The sequence below is a fragment of the Malaclemys terrapin genome, chromosome 1 (genome assembly GCF_027887155.1).
Source record: "Malaclemys terrapin pileata isolate rMalTer1 chromosome 1, rMalTer1.hap1, whole genome shotgun sequence".
Classification (NCBI taxonomy): domain Eukaryota; kingdom Metazoa; phylum Chordata; order Testudines; family Emydidae; genus Malaclemys; species Malaclemys terrapin.
Window position 1 is genome coordinate 257,469,297 of NC_071505.1, and position 18,018 is coordinate 257,487,314.

The following is an 18,018-nucleotide window of genomic DNA, read 5'->3' on the forward strand; positions in this document are numbered from 1 at the left end:
AGTGGTAGTTAACCATGGCAGCTGAAGAAGGCTTAAAACACTTGATATGCTATTAAGTGGTGTTACAATGCACCATTAATGGATTACAAAAAATGTTAGAGATCATGTAATGCAGAAGGGCAGATGTGCCATACATATTATACAGTCATGCTAGTGCAGTTTGTTAAAAAGAAAATGATGGCTTGATACACAATTTGTCATAAGGTACTACACAGGTGTACATTTGGAGTAATTCCATTGACTCATACAATAAAATAAATAGTAAATGGGAAATCATTTCTGAGCATGAATGTTAGCATGCCTAAGATTTCATAAAAATGTCCTAACGACAAAATGTGTCATCAACACATTCTTCCTTCCTGGCCTGACAAAAGACCGAGGGATTGGAGCTGCTGCACTCAGGCTGATGCTGAGACAATTTGCATAAGGAGATTGTAAATGTCTCATGAACAGTCAGAGCAAAATCATCAACAACAACAAAATAAATACTGAGATTTAGAGTCTGCAACAGGAGAAGGACATGGTCATGAAAAAAATCTTGAATCTTGTGATTTCAGGACTTACATTCCCCTGTTCCCCCACCCCTTTGCAATATTCTATATATTATCTCTTGCAAATTACAGACTTTAATACAAAAATAAACACATAAATTAATAAAATAATTAAGGGCCTGATCTAATTCCATTTGTAGTTGTTAGGCATGTGAAAAGGTTACTCACCCTTTTCTATGGGCATGTCTTCACTACCCGCCAGATCAGCGGGTAGCGATCGATCTATCAGGGATCGATTTATTGTGTCTAGTGTAGACGCAATAAAATTGATCCCCGATCGCTCTGCCGTCGACTCCAGAACTCCACTGCGGCGAGAGGCAGAAGCGGAGTCGACGGGGGAGCGGCAGCGGTTGACTCGCCGCCGTCCTCACAGCCAGGTAGGTCGACCTAAAATACGCAACTTTAGCTACGCTATTAGCGTAGCTGAAATTGCGTATCTTAGGTCGACACTCTCCCCCCCCCCCCCCCCCCCCCCCCCCCCCCGTAGTGTAGACCTAGCCTATGGGTGTTTGGAGTTACTAGCAATGTGGAAAGCTAGTTTTCTTAGTATTTCAAAGAACTTTCCTCCTTTTCACTCTCCAATGCCTACAGAAATCATAATGCTCCCAGAAGTGTAGTAAAACATAACATATATTATTGTCAGATAAGCCATCTGTCCCAGGCAGGGGAAATCATGATATGTCAAACTAGGAACAACTAGTTCTTTCTCTAAAGACTGATACTACATAAACTACTCTCGTTTTGCTATACAAGGTAATGAAGATAAGATTCTCTAAAATAAAGAACTATCATAGCATATTCATCCGGGTAGTATGCATCTGGTGTTTTTTTATTTATTTATTTACTTTATATTATATAGCACCAACTGTGTACACTTGTCACTTGACAACATTTTAAAAAGCAATATTGAATTTCAGAATTCTGTGGTGACTCATGACCTTGCAGATTTTTGCAGACAAACGTGATTTCAACCGTGGACATATCTGAGTGTCTCTATTCTTTTCTTTCTGAGAAGAAAGCCCAGATGACAGTATTAAATGATTGCTCATCCATTCTGAGTGCTCTTCTATTTCAAGGATGGCAAGGTTATATCCTCTTGCTCTTCTTGTTCATTATGTATATGAGATGGTGAGGTGAAGCAGGTTACATAGAAGATGTGGATTCTGACACTTTAAGAATCCTGATTATACTCAATTCTATTTTCTTATGCCATCTGACATGGCTGGTACAGTGGAGTAATTTACTCAGAGTGAAACCATGGGCCCCATCAGGGGAATAAGTATTTTACCATTGAATTCCGTAGAGTCAGACCCTAATGTCTGATTATAACATTCCGGGATATAATCCAGAGCAGGGCAAGATGGTGTCACACCTGCCCTGCAACCTGGGGTACCTCACAATGCTACGCAGTTGTAGCTCCCACCTGGGCCACTCACAGAGAGCCTGACAACATGCAAGTCACACCCTGAGTGTCTGTGTGTAGCTGCAGCTTGCCAGCCACACTCCAGTCACACTCTGGCTTCCACCAGTCTTGATTACCACAAACAGGGTGATCCCAAGACACTCATAGTCGTGGATTTTTTCCAGGAAATGTGTGTTCTGCATTGTCCAGCCCTCTCCTTGACAGTACAGATATATTAGGGCTGTTGGCCCTCTACAGATATTAATATACAACAGTTTTCTACACCAAATGAAGTAACCCCCACAGTTCACAACACTGGATTAGTTTTGTTTAAGGAATAAAATAAGTTTATTTAACTACAAAGAAATAGGTTGTTAGTGAGTACAAGTAATTATGTATTAAAGTCAGAAATGCTTACAAAAAAAAAATAAAGATAAAATGATTTCTAAACTTAACAAACTAGACTTGGTTCATGTTTCAATATGTAGCTGACAGAACTCTAAGGCCAGGATCTGCTCCTGAAATCCAATGGCTGTTTCTTTTGTTTTCTTAGGTGAAAAGAGAGAGATGGGTAGGGAGAGAGAACTTGGGGTGGTTGTTCCTGTCACTTTTATAGATCAGCCACTCTTTGAAATGTATTTTTCCTGAGAGTGACCCCTAGATAAAGTTTGTTCCAGCTGAGAGCAAGGAGACATGGAGTCTGGTGGGGAAGAGGCAATATGCTGTTGTTTGCTGAGATGCAGATCTTCTTTCTTCCCCCCTCACTGTCTGAAGATATTGTTTGCAACTGATATGCAATTTGTTTTAGGGCTGTAAATTAATTGGCGTTAACACAAACAATTAATGCAAAACAAATTAACTAGATTTAAAAAAATTGTCACAATTAATTACAGTTTTAATCTCATTGTTAAACAATAATGGAATACCAATTTAAATGTATTATAAATATTTTGGATGTGTTTTTCTAGTTTTTCAAATATATTAATTTCAATTACAACACATAATACAAAGTATATAGTGCTCACTTTATATTATTATTTTTTATTACAAATAAAAAATAGTATTTTTTCAATTCACCACATACAAGTACTGTAGTGCAATCTCTTTTATCATGAAAGTGCAATTTACAAATGTTGATTTAAACCAAAACAATCTAAAACTTCAGAGCCTATAAATAAGAGGGGCTGTGTGGTCTAGTGAATAAAGCAATGAACTGAGACTCAGAAGACTTAGCTTCCGCTCCCAGCTCTGCTGCTGTCTGTCTCTCTGTGTGACCTTGAGCAAATCAGGTCACCCGTCTCCGCCTCAGTATCCCTCCTGGGCAAAATGGGGATAATGATATTGACCTTTGAAAAGCACTTTAAAATCTACTGATGAAAATCACTATATAAGCATTGGGTATTTGTATGAAGTTTCTAAGTAGTCTCAAATTGCAGTCCCATTCAAAGAACTTTAAAAGATCTAACCTGAATGGTGTGCACTCAAAGTCTACATCTGAAATGAGATTTGGTCCCTTACCAACGAGTGCAGATAGATGAAAATGCAATATTGGCTGCAGTATCTGCCTGATCATCCAGAAGCATTGAAGAATCCCAAAAGGTCTTGAGATTGTGAACCTGAGGGAAAAAAAGTGATGGGTTCAATCTTTCAGTTAAGGTAGCTCATATCATTTCTCCCATTTCTTTCAGTTGATTTTTCCCTAACCAACACTTACCCCATTTTTTGTGGATTTAACCACAGCTAGATACTATTTATATAACCTCCAGTCTATATTAGAGTGATCATAGGCACCCCAGTTTTCACACCCTGCACATTATTGTAATAATGTTTGTAGAAAATATGCCTTGTGGGATATAATATGAAACCTAATAATTTTGTAGCCAGCACTTGCAATGCTGGCTACAATAGTACCTCACTGCTCTGTATTCTGTATTGATTTCCAGTACAGTTAAGATGTTGATTTTGACTTCTCCTCCATCTTGGTAGTGTTGCATTACAATCAGCCAGTGGAGACCCTCCAGCTAACAGTCTCCTCATTTAAAAGCTAGGGGAACTTGCAACAGGCCATTTTCTTTGAATTCACTCCACCTCCCAACATTGGTTCAACAGAGCCCAAATTTCAGGTCTCACTGCAAGGCTTATCTCTTTCCTGAGCTTTTGGAGACTGACAATATAGTGAACAGATACCGTCATTTTTGTGGGAGCAGTAATATACGGGGGCATGTACTTTTATTCTGAATCTTTATCTTGTGGCCAGATGTATTTAGAATTTTGTAAAAGTGCGCAAGGTTCTGGATATTTCTTCTATCTATCTATGAAATCCACTACAGAAGATGATATTCTGTTATCGCCACACAGTCTCACTGAAATCAATGAGTCTGCTGGCAAAGGGAGCTCTGATGGGTTTGGTTACAGAGATCCCCTTGGGACTATCACCTGATGTGCTGAAATTATCTCTGAGCCCATTTTCCCTGCCAGCTTGGCACTCCAGAACCCTGCCTTCTTGAGCCAGACCTGCTAGCCTGATGCAACACAGACCCAGGGTCTGGGCATGCCCCCAAAGCTGCAGACTTTAACCAAAAACAGCTCAGCAGGTTACCTGTCTCCAGTACCCAGACACCCAGTTTCCAATGGGATCCAAACCCCAAACAAATCCGTTTTACTCTGTATAAAGCTTATACAGTGTAAACTCATAAATTGTCTGCCCTCTATAACACTGATAGAGAGATATGCACAGCTGTTTGCTCCCCCAGGTATTAATCACTTACTCTGGGTTTATTAATTAACAAAAGATTTTATTAAGTATAAAAAGTAGGATTTAAGTGGTTTCAAGTAATAACAGACAGAACAAAGTAAGTCACCAAGCAAAATAAAACAAAAGCACACAAGTCTAAGCTGAATACATTAAGAAAATTATTACAGATAATATCTCACCCTCAGAGATGTTCCAATAAGCTGCTTTCACAGACTAGACTCCTTCCTAGTCTGGACCCTATCCTTTCCCCTGGTACAGTCCTTGTTAGTTCCAGCAGACATCTCAGGTGTTAATCAGGGCTTTTCCGATGACTGGCAGCCCCCTTTGTCCTGCTCCACCCCCTTTTATAGCTTTGACACAAGGTGGGAATCTTTTGTCTGTGCTTGTTCCCACCCCCTGCCTCATCAGTGGAAAAGTACAAGGATTAAGATGGATTCCAGTATCATGTGATATGGTCACATGTCACTGTAAGACCCCTAGTCTCCATTCTTCCTGGGTTGTCCCACACCTACACAGGAAGGTTTGCAGGTAAATAAACCACTTACAATCAATTGTCCTAGTCAATGGGAGCCATCAAGATTCTAGACCACCATTAATGACCCACACTTCGTGTAATTACAATAGGACCTCAGAGTTATACTTCATATTTCTAGTTTGAAATACAAGAATGATAGAGGCATACAAATAGGAGAGATATATTCAGTATGTCATAACCTTTGTTATGATAACAGACAAGAGACCTTTTGCATAATGCATATTCCAGTTACATCATATTCACACTCATAAGCATATTTCCATAAAACATATGGAGTGCAACATCACAGGAGCCAGGGCCGGCTCTAGGTGTTTTGCTACCCCAAGCAAAAAAATTTTTTGGCTGCCCCCCCCCACCCCAGCCCTGGTTTCTCCCCCTTTCCCTTCCCCCAACTGCACCCTCCTGCCACCCCAGCCCTGGGTCACTGGTAACTTGCTCCCAGGGCGGGTCATTCAGCAGGAATTTTGGATGTGCACAGGATTGGTTCCCATATGGTTACAGAACTGCAGTAAAGTGGAACAGTTTTCAGCTTGTGTGACTGAAGCTGGATGCATATTATAAGACTGTCCTACATAAATGAGGAAAAGTTGAGGTGCCTTTATTATTCTTTTGTTCCATTCTTTGTTTCTATGGGGAATGCACTATCATGGTCTTCCTTTTAAACAAATAAAATTAAAACTTAAAAAAAAAAAAAGCAATGGCTGTTGAAAATAGCAATTCCAGTCCTAATAATCACTGGGAAGCATTTCTTGCTCAATTTATTCTACTTTTTCAACAGCAAGTTACAGTGGATCAGTATATTTGATTTGGGTGAAATGAAGTAACAGCTGCCCAAATTGAGCTTGAGCACTCCTGAATTTTGAGGGTGTTCAAATCTGGAAGGCAGGTGCTAGATTCCCTTTCTGAATATTAGCTATATCTGGAAAGGAAAAGTCAATTTCTGCTTCCATGGCTCAGAAGTGGAAATCCTCCTAAGTGCCTGGTACTGTATCTAAAGCTGCCCAGGTCCAGAGCCTACCCTCCCTTACTTTTCATTTTAAATTCTAGTGGGATCCACATACCTCCCTTGCTAGGCTTCAGATAGAGAGGTGTACCGTCCATTTAGTCCCCCCAATTTCTTCTTTGGGGGAGAGCCCAGGGCTGGGGCGGCAGGGGAGTGCAGGTGGGGGCCAGAGCTGGGGCAGCAGGGGGTGTGGGTGGGGGAGAGTCCAGGGCTGGAGCAATGCAGGGGTGCCGGGGGAGCCCAGGGCAGGGCGGGTCGGCAAAAAAACTAGAGCTGGGTCTGTTCCTACCATTCACAGCAAGCTGCAGATTTCAGTTCCATACTCCTTCCCCCACACTTTCCTGTTGCTAGTGGCCAAGGGAATGCTGGGAAATGTAGTTCTTTCCCTGCTCCAGGGCTGGCTCTATTGGCAGGGAGCTAACCAAGGAACTACAGCTCCCAGGGCCCCCTGTTGGTTCTCAGCTCCCACGCTGGATTCTTGTGCCCCTTGCAAATCTGCCGCCCCAAGCAACTGCTTGCTTTGCTGGTGCCTAGAGCCGGCCCTGACAGGAGCTACTACTTAAAATGAATAAGGAGATTATAATTGAAACATAAGAAGTATTTTGACTTTTTAAGACTCCAATTCTGCAAAATTTAAACATGTTATTTTATTCACTGAAGATCAGGCCTATAACTTTTTTTTTTAAGATGCCAAGATCATTATCATACTGTACATAACTTGGAATATCCAATAGGAGAATATGAATATGAAGGGAGAAACTATGCAGTCATGTGAATTTGGGAATGTGGAACTTTATATTACACTCTTTCAAGAGAAGATCAAGCATGTGAAAATATTGCCTGGAGAATATCAATCTGCAACCAGGAGTGAACATTCATACTCTTAAAATTAACAGGAAGTAAAAGCTATTATTTGATTTATCTGTATAACATACACTATGGAATTATTCTTGCTGTATTAACCTTTCTCCTTCTCTTCAGTAATTATATTTGCCTCTGGATTCTGACCTGTGAAATTAGCTAGATTGTGACATTATAATCTAGCACTGAGTAAATACCAGCACACTGCTGCACTGTCCCTGGAGTTAGCCTTCTTCCTATACACTAGTGACTATTAGGCGAGCCAATGACTCAGGACTGAGAACTTCCAGGAGTGTGACATAAACACTGCAGAGCATATCCATGTAGATGCATGTCAATGCATTTTGGGTAGGAAGGTACAGCTATTCTTTTCTCTATACGTGCAACATATTTATGTGAAGGTTACACAGTCCTCATACATATGTGTCTTGCCTTAGTTCTCTTTGGAGATAGGAATATGAGATGGCTATATGATGGACTTGTTTCCCCTGTGCCATTTTTGTAGTGTATATATACAGTATATATCCATGTATACACATTATCCTAATCCATTTTATTATTAGTAGTACATTTTATTTTAGCTAGTAAATAACTTACTTCCCATATTTAACATAACAAAACGAGAGCCATAATCCATGACAAATAGACACTGAAATTAATCTAAGCAGAAGTTTAAAGAAATGTTCTGTATTCAGTAAAGAAAGGCTAACCAAATAAGTATGAAAGACATGGAGGAAGAAATGATCACATTTATTTATATTAATTATGAAGTTTCATATATATATATAAAGCCATGTTGTGACCATTTTTATATGCAGATAACTGTGTTGTTTCATCATGTGATCAGATAAGTGTCCTTTCAAAAGTGTCAGTCTCAGGGTAAATTGATTCATGGCTCATAGTTTGCACTGTCAGCGTCTACTGTTATCTTTTCTCTTCTTCCTTGTCATTCAGATTAATAACATAAGTAGTAATACATGGTTACAGCTTTCTTCCCCATGTCAGTCACTTCAAAAGTTGCTTTGCATAGGTAATTTCTCTTGTGTAGATTTTAATGTAAAATGTCTGTGATTAGTTGAAATTGGCAGTAGGAGTACACTGTATTTCTTTCTGACTACTCACACTAATTAAATATTTTTAAAGGCTTAACATTGTAGGGATGTATTCATTAAAGCCGTGGTCATAGCCAAAGAAAAGGGTTTCATTGCTTTTCTTTTTTATTGCCTCTTGTCTGCCCTTTTTCTCCAACCATACAGTCAGGCAATTGGAGGCTTTGAGAAAGAAAGTTCATATTATAATATATATAAAATAAAAGCCCTTTTACTTAAATAATAGAAGAAAATAAAAATGTCTGATCGCAGACAATATAACGTTTCATCCAAATTTTGTAGCAAGTTATTAAAACACATTTTTAATTTTTTTTCCTTTTTCCAGATACCACAGACACAATGCTGTCATTTACAGTTCAAGGTGAAATAAAATGATCGCTCTCTACAGCAGGAAATCTTACACAAATGCCGTGATAAAATTGAATCTGCTGAAATGTAGTGAAAGCCGTTTTGAATCGTAAATGTACAATCTCACTTTTAAAAATTGCGATAATAGCTTTTGAGCTTAACAGGTTTCCCACAGGGAAGGAAGGGGTTTATTCAGCTAATAATCATAGTAAATTCTTACTAAGCATGTTCAGAAGAATGTTTTCAATTCCTTATTGACATTATTATTCACTAATATTCAAACTTACCAAAATGTTCACTCATTTTTTTTTATTATTCATCAGCTATTTGCAGTAGCACCCAAAAGCCCCAATCATTTCTAGTGCACTGTGCAGACGTAGAAGAAAAAAACAACCCCTGCCCTGGAAAGGTTCCCTCATTTCTACTTCTACAAGCTATTTTTTTGTTCGCATGAATATCTGAGTAAAGTTAAAGTGGCATAAATACTTGTGCAAATACCTATTGGACAAACTGCTCATTCTGAAAATAACACATGAGTAAAAGTCAGTAACTCACTTGCTCAAACCCAACTCCTGTTTATAAACATTTATAAACAATGGGGTTCTGGTCCTTGACTAGGGCTCCTTGGTTCGTCCATAATCATCATCATCATCATAGAATCATACAAATGTAGGACTGGATGGACCTTGAGAAGTTGTTTAGTCCATCCCTCTGGTCTGAGGCAGAGCAGCACTAAGTACACAAATCATTCCTGACAGATGTTTGTCTTAAAAAGCTTGAAGGACAGGGATTCTACAATCTCCTTTAGAAGCCTATTTCAGTGCATTACTACCCTTATAGTTAGAAAGTTTTTTCCCCAATATTTAACATAGATCCCCCTTGCTGCAGATTAAGCCAATTTCTTCTTGTACTACTTTAAATGGACATGGAGAAAAATGGATCACCTTCCTCTGTATAACAGCCCTTACCATATTTGAAGACTCTTATCAGGTCCCTCCTCAGACTTCATTTCTTAAGACTAAACATGGCCATTTTCTTTAACCTTTCCTCATAGGTCATGTTTTCTAAACCTTGTATCATTTTTGTTTATCTTCTCTGGACCATCTCCAATTTTTTACATAATTCCTAAAGTGTTGTGCCCAGAACTGGACACAATATTCCACCCGAGGCCTCATCAGAGCCTAGTAATGTGGAACAATTACCTCCGATGTCTTACATATGACATTCCTATTAATATCCATGAATGATATTAGCCTTTTTCACAACTGCATCACATTTTGAGCTTGTATTTGGTTAGTGAGCCAATATAACTCCCAGATCCTTTTCTTCAGTACTACTAAGTAGCTAGTTATTCCCCACTTCGAATGTGTGCATTTGATTTTGTCTTCTTAAGTGAAGATACTTTGCATTTGTCTTTAATGAATTTCATCTTGCTGATTTAAGACCAGTTCTCAATTTGTTAATGCCATTTTGAATTCTAATAATCCTTCAAATTGCTAGCCACCACTCTGAGCTTGGTGTCGTCCACCAATTCTATAAGTGTATTCTCCACTCTATTGTCCAATTTATTTATTAAAATATTCAATAGTAAAAAACACGGGGCAGCACCCGGTGGGTCCCTACTAGATATATCCTCCCAGTTTGACAGTGAACAATGGATAACAGCTCGTTGAGTTTGGTCTTTCAACCAGTTGTGCATCCATCTGATAGTAATTTTATTTAGACCACATTTCTCTAGTTTGCTTATGAGAATGTCATGTGGGACTGCATCCAAAGCCTTAGTAAAGTCAAGATATATGTCTACCACTTTCACCCTCCCCTCCCCATCCAGTAGGCCAGTAACCCTGACAAAGAAGGAAATTTGGGTTGGTTTGGAATTATTTGTTCTTGATAAATCCATGTTGACTATTATTTATAACACTATTTTCCTCTATATACTCACAAATTCATTGTTTAATAATTTGTCCCAGTATCTTTCCAGGTATCAAAGTTAGGATGACTGGTCTATAATTCCCTGAATCCTCATTGTTCCCCCTTTCAAAGATAGTACTATATTTGCCTTTCTCCAATCCTCTGTGACTCACCCATCCTCAGCTTCTCAAAGATGATTGCTAATGGTTCTGAGATTGCTTCAGCTAGTTCCTTACATACTCTAGGATAAATTTCATCAGGCCCTGCTGACTTGAACATCTCTAATTCATCTAAATATAACCTCTTAATCTTTTCTTTCCCTATTTTATGACAGTCTATACTACTATGGTCACCACTTTTACAAGCCTATGATAAATTTTGTACAAAATATGCCTTGTGAGATATCATTTGAAAACTCATAATCTGGTGAATATTGCTGTCCTGGTAAAATGTGTATATCAACATTGTATAAGAAAATATTAGGTTTTATTATATATCATTGTTATAACATGCTCCAAAGTTAAGACAAACAGGTCTCAAACTACTTTTTAGAGACAAAGACACATTAGCACCATAAACAAGTATTAAAGAGTGATCACCAGCTTATGCACAATTCTTCAACAATGGGGAAGTGTACACAAGCAATTTACATTGCATTACAGGAATATTTCAAACATCTTGTCCTCAACAGATACCATCATCAGCATTTGGGGAGAGGAGGCTGTCCAGTCCCACCTGCACCGCAGCCATAGGAATTATGATACCTATGGACAGATTTCACGATGCATAACAGAAAGGGACCAGGACCAGGCACATTGGAGTGCGGAGTCAAAGTGAAGGAGCTGCAGAATGCCTACCACAAAGTGCAGGAGGTAAACCGGTGCTCTGGTCCTGTGCCCACGAGCTGCTGGTTCTACAAAGAGCTGGATGCGATACTCGGTGGAGACCCCACCTCCACTGCGAAGATCACTGTGGATACTTTGGTGGCCCGCGTGCAAGTGAGAGTGGACCAAGCCAGGAAGAGGAAATCTTGGACGAGGATGTGGAGGGGGAGGAGGACCCAGCAGCAGAGGATGATTTGGAGTTCAGAGATGCATGCAGCCAGGAGCTCTTTTCTACTCCAAAGGAGGCTAGCCAATCACAGCTGTCAGAGCTTGGTGAAGCTCAAACTGGAGAGGAGGTCCCTGTTAAGTGGATTTGATTTGGGGAAGAATTGAAGTGAGTTGATGGGGGCAGGAGAGCTGCAGAAAGCAGGCTTGTCTCCCACCACATGCCTAGTCTGAGCTGCAGATGAGGCTGTTGATTGACTTCCTCACTTCATGGGAATCTCCCTCAGAGATCTCCAGGAAACTCTGGTGAAGATACGGCAGTCCGCTACCTCAGGTTCTTCAGCAGAGCTGCTTTGTTTCTTGCCCCATTAACGGTAACTTTCCCACACCACTGTGCCATCACGGGGGATGGGAGGACAATTGCTGCACACAGGTGAGCCACGTAGGGGCCAGGGCAGAAGCCACAGGCTTGGAGAAGACCCTCCCTTAATTCCATGTTCACCCTCAGCAGCAGCGAGATGCCTTCCATAACGATCACCTCCTGTGGAAAGTGTGGGGACAGGAATGATTATCAGTCCTCCCCTCCAGTGCTGGCTCACCCCAAGTGCCCAAGAGCCATGTGTCCAGTGTACAGGAGGGTCTGGGAACAGTGATTTACCTTGCCCCTGTGGCTACTCACCATTTAAAATAAACATAAAGAATTTATTACTTTCCAATCATTCAAGTACCTATATAGATATGAAGTATTTAATTAACTATTGCCTGGGACACTGATTTAGTTAAGTTTGATAGTGAGAAAACAGTGACATTGCAAAGGTTAATGATACAGTAGTTTGTAAGACAAGAGACATTTATAGTTAAATTTATTATATTAATCATTTTGTTAAATACTGTGCTATGAACAGTGTTACTCTGCCATGCCCCAGAGCATCATATTTCCAATTATATTAATGGTGGTACATTACCTTTGTCCTCTGAGTAACTGAAACTTTTAGTATAAGCATTTTTTGATTCAAATTACTTCCTTTGAGCATTGCACTTGATTACAAAAGATGACTGTTAGTAGACGTGTGGGATTTGGAAATTCAGTCAATTCACAATGATAAAATATGATCAATCAATTAGGGATTAGTAAAATTGTTTGGATAATGAAAGGCCAACTGAAACCAAGACTCAAAACATAGAGCAAATATTTTTTGGAAGCTATGACTAGTTTAATGAACTATTTTGTTGGTTTATGTTTAATGCATTGCACAATATAACATGAAACAAGACTTCTGAAACATGGCAAGACATGCTATTCCTGTATTATTGCAGAACCTGCTGGAAAAAGGAACCACTGGAAATGTTGCAAGGGATGTTTTCTTAATGAAATTTACTTCTTCATTTCTAGAGGATCAGGATTTATATAAGCTTTCAAATAAGCAGACTTCTATGATCCATCAATTCGATTCAATTCTGCCTCAAGATTCTCACATACAACTCCCATTGAAATCTAACATCATTGCATGATTATGAATACTTATCTGAAGGCAAAATATGACCAACAGTTACAGTTGATCAAATGAACAATAATAGCATTTTCCTCTACTCATTCAAGTCAATGGGAGTTTTTCCACTGACTACAGTGGAAGCACGATTATGCCCTAATTTTGTGTAGCACACAAAGATTTACCAGGATTTGACAAACCCCTTGAATATATATCACTCTTACTTGTGGAAGCCCATTTTTTTCTACATGAATAGATGAATAAAGGAACAGATCTTGTAGTCCTTTCCCAGGTTCCCATATTTTTTGGATGAATTTTCAATGTATCTCTTCTGCTGCTAAGAGTTGTGGGAAGGCGGAGGGGGTTGTGGAGCATCCTGGGTCCTGTCCCAGTGCCCTGTGATGCAATTGCTTTGCATCCCATCAATTCCTGTGCTTCCGTCCGCATTTGGCGCCATCTTTCAACGGTTTGTGTACTGCACACTCTGCATCTTCCGGCTGCAGGAATGTATCCCTCACTGTTGACCAGTATGCTGCTTGCTCTGATCAACACATCAGGAGTGGCAGTGGAGTTATTCCTTAAACTACAAAGGCAAGAGGAGTGTGACATTGATCTCGCCACACATACTAGCTACGACACGAGATTGCTTGTGGTTTTCAAGGAGGTGCTGACCACAGTGGAACGCCGCTTTTAGGCTTGGGAAACAAGCACTGTTTGGCTGGATCACATCGTGATGTCTGTCTGGGATGACGAGCAGTGGCTGCAGAACTTTCAGATGATGAAAGCCACATTCATGGGACTGTGTGATGAGCTCCAGACTGCTACTGATCGGTCGCTAACCAGTTCGGAGTGGGAAAGACTACCGTTGGACTTGTGTTGACAGAAGTCTGCAGGGACATTAATCACATTCTGCTCTGAAAGACCGTGACTCTGGGCAATGTGTGTGACATTGTAGATGGCTTTGCACAAATGGGCTTCCCTAACTGCAGAGGGGCGATCGATGGCATGCATATTCCAATTCTGGCACCAGACAACCTAGCCACCAAGTACATTAATCACAAGGGGTATTTCTCAATGGTTCTCCAGGTGCTTGTGGATCACCGTGGGCATTTCACAGACATTAACACAGGCTGCATGACACACTCATCTTTTGGAACACTGGCCTGTTCAGGAAGCTGCAAGCAGGGACTTTTTTTCCAGACCAGAAGGTCAATGTAGGGAAAGTCGAAATGCCCATTGTGATCCAGGGAGACCCCACTTAATGCCATGGGGCTTGTGGATCACTGCTTCCTGCAGCTCTCATTGTCCGGGAATGGCAAACCGCGGCCACTGGATCCTGCGAGCGGCCGTACCTGTGGACGCTCAGGTAAACAAAGCGTCTTGTGGCCCGCAAGGGCTTACCCTGAACAAGCCACAAACAAAGTTTGGGAACCCCTGCTCTAGCTAAAGACCACCTTTATTAGGAAGATTTTAAGGGTGATGTGGTGACTGGCATCAGGAATTTGCTACCTGCTCATATTTTAAGAGGGAAAAACATTTTAGCCACATCTAAGCATATTAATGTTATAACCAGGTCCCAGAGAAAATATGGCTCTAATTCACTTGTTTTATCTGTGGTCAGCAAGGAAGTCTGTGAAAGGGAGGAAAATGCCTTCCGTCCTTTGTCTGTTGAGTAGCAGCTTGCCTTTTGAGGAGGAATGTGAAAATTCTAATATTCTGTAAGTCTGCTCTGGGCTTAAGTTAAACTCAAAAGGAGTTTGTGACTCCCCGACAAGCTGACACTTATCTGCAACAAGAGAGGGTTGCAGCTCAGAATGACCCAGCTGGGGAAAGAAAAGGTAGATTTTCTTATACAACCAGGTTTATTGTATAGGGGCCTAGAGGGAAAAAGAGGCATCCTGGTGTGGTTTCCTAGCAGGTAGTTGTGCCTGAGAAATATCAGAGAGAATTGTTCCCATGATTGTCCATTTGCAGAAAATTTAGGAGTGGAAAAAAACTATGACAGACTGAAATAGAATTTCTATTGGCCTCACATGTCTGAGGCAGTAAAAAATTACTGTAAGTGTTGTGACTTATGTCAGAAGTGTAAAGGATTAAAGGGACACTGCATAGCACCATTGCAGCCTCTGCCTATTATTAAAGAGGCATTTCCCAGAGTGTCTGTACATATTGTGGGACCTGCCTAAACCTTCAGGAATGGGAAGAGATATATATTTGTGGTGGATTCTGCCACCAGGTACCATGAAGCCACAGCCTTGTCTAATATTGAAACTGAAACAGTGGTGACAGCTTTATTCACCATTTTCAGCACAGTAGGTTTTCCCAGAGAAATCTTGACAGACTATGGTGTAAATGTCATGTCTGTAGTCTTTAAAAAGTTATGGGAATTATGTGGAGTAGAGCATATAAAGGCTGCTCCCTATTACCCAGAAACTAATGGGTTGTGTAAAGATTCAATGGACTGTTAAACACTATGCTAAGAATGTATGACTCAGGGGTGAGAATGACTGGTATTTTGTGACCAGGTGCCTGAAAAGGCTACACTGAGAATGCCACATTCAGGGCAGACTTCAAGAAGTAAGGAGGAAATCTGCAATAACTGGTGGCTTATTCTATAATTACCAACCCACTAAAAAAAGTACTTCTGCAGTACCCCACTGGTTAGCCAGAAGCCAAACACAGTCCTCTCTAGACATTCCACCCTGGGCTCTGACCCAGACAACCAAGTGGAATTATGATGTGTAAATATACTATTACTATGTATACTATGTATACAGGAAATTCTACAGTATGTGTAGTTTGCACAAATGTTTGCCAAAGGATGCTGCTTTGTATGAATAATAATTAAGGTTTGAAAAGCTGCAGTGAGAGAAAGAATGGAAGACTCAACAACATGACAATAGTTATGCAGCTGGTGTCCTGAGACCACTGCCTATCATGCTGACAAAAACTGTCCTGTTGTTTCCTTGTGCTCTCCCATCTGTCTGTATTCATCTATTGGCTCATTTCTTATTCTTAGATGCTTTTTGGGGTAGGGATCACCTCTTTATTCTGTGTTTGTACAAAGCCTTGAACTATAAGGCCTTGACCCATAACTGGGGATTCACAATACAAATAAAATCATCATCATCATCCCCATCCAAATACTCTGTAATCACATGGGAGATAATAATTACTCTTGTAGCTCTAGTGGTAGAGGTCTGAGTTGGGGGGGTCAAATGGTGCTGATGAACCATCTGGGGAGATTTTGTGGTAGCATGTAATAACATTTTTTCCAGTTTTCTTTTAAAAACCTGTTTTATTTAATTGAAATAGTGAGATAACATCCTCTAAATCAGATTTTACTGTTAGAAACATTTTAATCAATAAGTTCTGGTGTGACATGCAAGAAAACACTGATGTTCCACTTTTTGGCCATAGGCTACATATTTTGATTGTTGGTGTGTGTTGAGTTGACAAAGTATTTGGCCTTTGCAGCTCCCTGCTTAAGGTCCTGTGGTTCTATTGCACCCCACCCCAAGAAACAGTGAGCCGAATATAGAAATATAGCAGTGAACATGTGTCCTCCAAACTTGCCTAGAGAGGACTCTTAGGAGTGGCAATTTTGAAAAGCACATACCATCTACACGTGAGAAGCAATGTTTGGGACTCCAGCAGCAGGGAAGGTCAAGCAGCCTGATGTGGGGGGAAGGAGGAGGAACTCTGCCTGCAGCCTGGTGATTCCTCCCTCCCTGGCTGCAGGGACACAAAGACAGTGCAAGTTGCTGCTGAGAGTCCTGAGAAATCAGGGGGAGGATGTGACCTCCCAGAACCTTTCATTTGTGCCTCCCTACTAGCCACATGTCACCTCTACACATGTCCTAAAGCTAAACTGAGCTGGGGCTGGAGCCATGCAGAGCTGTGCTTATGCTCCGAGTGGTTCCCCAGAGCCCACTTCCTGGCCTTGTGCTCCCCACCAATGAGTGATCCCCAGAGTCCACCCCCTTGGCCTTGTGCCCCTTCCCCCAAATGGTTCCCAGAACCCACAACCTCAGCCTCATGTCTCCCACCCCCGAGCAACCCCCAGAACCTTCCCCAGCCTCGTGCCCTCCACCTCTTAGTGGTCCCCAAAGCCCAGCCCCGGCCTTCTGCCCCCCACCCCTGACTGATCCCCAGAACCCCTCATCCTGGCCTCATCTCATGGCCCCCATCCTGGCCCACCCCTGGTCCTTTGGAGTCAGTCTCCAGAGTCCTCTCCAGCCCTCCACACACACACAAAAGCCTCTTTCCCTCCCCAATACACTTCCAATAACCTGCTTTTGCCACATCCTGGCCTGCCCCCATATCCCCATCTGGAGGCTCCTTGGCCATTCCCATTACCAAGAGTCTCCTTCCTGCCCCTCTGATATCCCAGCCCCTAAGGGGCATCACACCACTAATTGGATCATAGTCCAAAAGCTTCACTTCCTGGCTCGTAGTTCAAAAGTACTCACACATATTCACACCTTGATTTGCTGCCCAGATCTTCACCAACACACATTCCTCTTACCACCGCCTTTCCCATCTCTGCTTTATTTTTTGGGGGGAGGCGGGGGAATCAGAAATACCAGGTGGCTCAGGCCAGCTCCATGAGTCCTGTTTTCAGTTAGGGAAATAAAATCACCTTACGCTCTGGGCAGGGCAGGGCAGGCAGGAAGCTGGCAGGTGATCAGGGAGCTTGGGGAGGCCAATTGGGGGATTAGTGGAGGGGATCTTGGTGGGTGTCTGGACATTGACTATACCTTGACCATGAAATTTGGACCTTAACAAAAAATAATTGACTACTCCTGACCTTAATGCTTTATGGCTAAGGCAAAGGCAAAATAGAGGATTACAGCGTGAATCCTCTCATGCTCGCAATTTTACCATATAAAGAATGGAATTTTACTAGGTTCTATGAGACTGGCTTTAGTAAAACAGATATATTGACCAAAGTATGTAAACAGCTTTATTTCTGTAACTAAAAGTATGATTGAATAAGAGGCA

General features: G+C 41.2%; 1 long non-coding RNA gene across 1 annotated transcript; it reads right to left on the bottom strand.

The window, feature by feature from the left end:
- Window positions 1–2,381: 2,381 nt before the first annotated feature.
- Window positions 2,382–6,565, bottom strand: LOC128830800 (uncharacterized). Its single transcript, XR_008443690.1, has 3 exons — window positions 6,536–6,565; window positions 3,472–3,569; window positions 2,382–2,763 (listed from the first exon to the last, which is right to left on the bottom strand). It is a non-coding gene; the product is annotated as an uncharacterized LOC128830800 (long non-coding RNA).
- Between the last annotated feature and the right edge of the window lie 11,453 nt (window positions 6,566–18,018).